This window comes from Spinacia oleracea, chromosome 4 (assembly GCF_020520425.1).
Source record: "Spinacia oleracea cultivar Varoflay chromosome 4, BTI_SOV_V1, whole genome shotgun sequence".
NCBI classification, from domain to species: domain Eukaryota; kingdom Viridiplantae; phylum Streptophyta; class Magnoliopsida; order Caryophyllales; family Amaranthaceae; genus Spinacia; species Spinacia oleracea.
This window is the reverse complement of record NC_079490.1, coordinates 103,104,658-103,108,475: the sequence shown is the minus strand read 5'-3', so window position 1 is coordinate 103,108,475 and position 3,818 is coordinate 103,104,658. Positions and strand designations below refer to the sequence as shown.

At 38.4% G+C, this 3,818-nt stretch overlaps 1 long non-coding RNA gene across 1 annotated transcript; it reads right to left on the bottom strand.

Annotated features, from left to right (window-relative positions):
* Positions 1-2,191: 2,191 nt before the first annotated feature.
* On the bottom strand, positions 2,192-3,102 carry LOC110797120 (uncharacterized). The gene is made up of 2 exons (XR_002535763.2): positions 2,768-3,102; positions 2,192-2,400 (listed from the first exon to the last, which is right to left on the bottom strand). It is a non-coding gene; the product is annotated as an uncharacterized lncRNA (long non-coding RNA).
* Between the last annotated feature and the right edge of the window lie 716 nt (positions 3,103-3,818).

The following is a 3,818-nucleotide window of genomic DNA, read 5'->3' as shown; positions in this document are numbered from 1 at the left end:
AGATTCTAAACTGGGGGCTATCCTATACTAGCCCGAACAAAAGTCAAAGATTCAGAGGCTATCCTATACTAGCCCGTAAAAAGTCAAAATTCAAAAAATCCCCAGTGGCAACACGGGCTCAGCCAGGGACCTCCTACACCAACGCCTAGGCTATCCATGGTGAAGCAGGAATACAAGTTCTACACCAACGCCTAGGCTATCCATGCCGAAGCAGGAATACAAGTTCTACACCAACGCCTAGGCTATCCATGCCGAAGCAGGAATAAGAGTTCTATACCAACGCCTAGGCTATCTATGCCGAAGCAGGTATACAAGTTCAAGAAAAATTTCAAAATTCAAAAATTCAAATCTACAAGTTACAACAGTTCAAGTTCAAATGGCTATCAAATAATTTTCTACAAGATTCGAGAAGCCTAGTATCATACAAGTATCATTCCAAGTACAAGAAAAATCAAAGCTACATGCAATCCTAGAGATTATTTCATAAGCAAAACATGAAATACTTACATGGACATGGCAAAAACAAGACCAAGGGGAAAGATTATTCAACCTTTGAGAGAATGAAGCAAGAGAATGCAAGAGAGTGTTCTTCAAAATGGCACGGCAAGGGGTGTTTTTATAGCACAGCCCCACGTCGAACGCCGAGCTCAGCGCCCAGCGCTGCCTGCTGCATGCGCAGGAATCTTCAGCGCGCGGTCTCCCGTGCTGATTGCACGTCCTTTGTTGCTACGGTTTTCTGCTATCCTCCGAAAATACGGATATACATCCGTATCTCCAAGCACAAACAGATGAGCATTTCAAGAATACGAAGTCCAAAAAATACAACGACTCAGGCGTTCGACTCCCAACGGACCCAAGCTCCAGGAAAGTCAGCCGAAATTTCAAAATCCTAAGAGCCAATAAAAAGATCCTATCCCCAGTGAAACGCATCCCCAACGGATTAATTTCGGGTATTAAAAATTCAAAGTTCAAAATTCAAAATTTTCGATGCCAAGCTCCGTCCCAGACCAAAGGCGGAAGAGCAGTACAAGTACAAATCGGAGTCGCCACAACCACACGGAGGTAGACTCTATCCTTTTTTTTTCTAACACCTGTTTTGTGCAGTTACCGGCGTACAAAGAATGGCCTTGATTGCAGAACATCTTGATCATTCTCCGTCCCTTTCGAAATACTTTGACTTGCGCTTTCATAACCGAACGCTCAGTCAAAGTGGGGGCTTCTGTAGACATCTAATTTGTGTCTCCCCGCTGGGACGATGACGATACCATTATCCTTATTAGGCGGTTGGAGCAACTCCGTGCGGATATTCCATATGTCCAAAACCCAAGAGCCAAAATCCAATCCCCGAGGCCGTTCCCCTTCCGGAACTCGGTACAAAATACAATTTTCAAAAATCGATTTCAAAATCCAAGTACAATCTCACCAAATGGACTATCCCATTGGTTTTACAAGGCCTTTTCCAGTCAAAATGACATTAAGTAATCTAAATTCGGGCGCCGACCCACAAAACCGACCAAGTCGTCCCGTAAAACCGAAATTCAAAAACCCGAAACGGCTTGTTTTTAGACGCAAATCAAGTCTTAATCCCCAAGAAAACACTACGTGCCAAACTTCGTACGAATAGTACGAAGGTACACCAATACAAGACAAAGCAAGGACGGAGCCCGCGTCCTTGTTTTGACAGCATCTGCGCCACGTCAGCAGCGCCTGGCGCTGGTGCTGCGCTGGACGCTGGCGTTGGCTGGCGTTTAGCAGCAAATCCTCCTATAAATACCCTTAATTCTAAGCATTAAGGGAGGCAAAATCGAAACATAACGTCGTAATACAAAAATTGCCCTCAAATCAAAATCCAAAATCTCATACAACATTTCAAGTTCTAAGCAATTGGGAGCTCTAAAAGGAATTCTTGTCTAAGCCTAAATAGTAGGGGTGGCAATCAGGTCGGGTTGGGTCGGGTTCGTGTTCGGGTCAGTATTAAACGGGTCAAAAACCTCTAACCTGAACCTGATCTGTTTAAGTAAACAAGTTGAGAATCTAAACCCAACCTGATCTGTTTCTATTCGGGTCAACCCGAATTGATCTGTTCAACCTGCTTTTTTTTACCTTTGAATTTATACAAATATATTAGCCCATTTAACCTGACTATTTCGGGTCAACCCGAACCCATTTTACATACTGTTCTATAAACAAATTGAGAAAATAGTTCAAAGCATTCTTATTAAGGATGCAAATCATAGATATTAAAGTTATATATTACAACTAACTGAACAAAATATAATTTAATCTACTCAAATTACATCAAATAAGATCTGAAATGTAAAATATACACTCAAATTCTACAATTGATGGTACTTGCGACGAGCACATGCAATTTTCCTCAAAATTGATAAAGCACCTTTGCTGCAAAACACAAACAAGAACAAACAGTTAGATTTTGATAGTTTTGGAAAGTAAAACAAAAACATAATAAAATAACTAACCGTAACAATCAACTAATCAGCACATAAATAAACAAAATTACTTTAAAATCAAGTCATGATCTACAAAATAACTCTCACACAAAGAGATAAATCGACAATATTACAATAAAATCAACATATGTACAAGAATATTTCTAAAATCCACATGTAAACCATGAATTTACTCTAAAATCAACATAGAGCTCCACGAATTACTCTAATATAATCAATCATGAGTAGAACTTAAAATAAAAATGTACGCAAGATAAATTATGAACATTCTTACAAGTGTTAATAATTGAAATTACCTTTGCGTACGAAAGAGTTAGGATCTGAGAAGTAGAGGAATGAATGATCAGGAGTAAAAATTAAAATGGGAAAACCGAATATAAAGAATTGAAGAGGGAGGGGGAGACGGAGAGAGTGGCTGCATGTTGAACAAAAGAATGAGAATAGGGTTAGAAAGTGATTGTTATTTAAATAGTGAGTAGATATTGGGCTAAATGCAAATGGGCCAAATTTGCGACTCTATTTGTCTATTTCACTATAATTTCCTAATTCCTTACTATGTATTATTTTGGGTTATCAGGCCAGGTTGACACGGGTTGACCTGATCTAAAATGGACCCATTTAATAATTCGGGTTACACAAGTCATTTTTGGGTTGAAATTTCCAATCTTAACCTAACCCATTTAATTTCAGGTCGGGTTCGTGTCGACCCATTTAACTAATCGGGTTGAAAATCTCAACCCAAACCCGCTATTTTCAGGTCGGGTTCAAGTCGGGTTATCAGGTCGGGTCAGCTTTTGCCAGCCCTACTAAATAGGTAATTCCGAATCCCACCATATTCAATCATGTCTCTTTGATTTTCCTATTTCAAAAACGATTAGTAAGTTGAAATTTTTAACAATAAAAATGTCACTTACAACAATCATACATTTCTTTCAAAATCCAAACTTTATGTGATACAAAATACAAACTTTAAAGATTCAATGATGTTCATGGTTGTTTGTAATCACTTCCTTGAACTAGAATCACCTTCAAAATATGGAGTAATCAAAGATGATACCTTTCTAATTTTTAAAGGTTAGTCTTAGAGATTCAAGACTCCACTTTTCAAATTTCAAGTTCGAGTTTCAAGGTCCAATGATGTTAAGGGTTGTTCATAATCACTTCCCTTAAACTAGGATCATTTCAAAGTAAGAGCTCATCAAAGATCTAACCTTTTCGACATTAAAAGGCCCGATCTTTGAGATTCAAGTCTCTTAAGTTCAATATTTCAAGTTTCAAGTTCAATATTTCAAGTTCAAGTTCAATATTTCAAGTTCAAGTTCAATATTTTAAAGTTCAACATTTCAA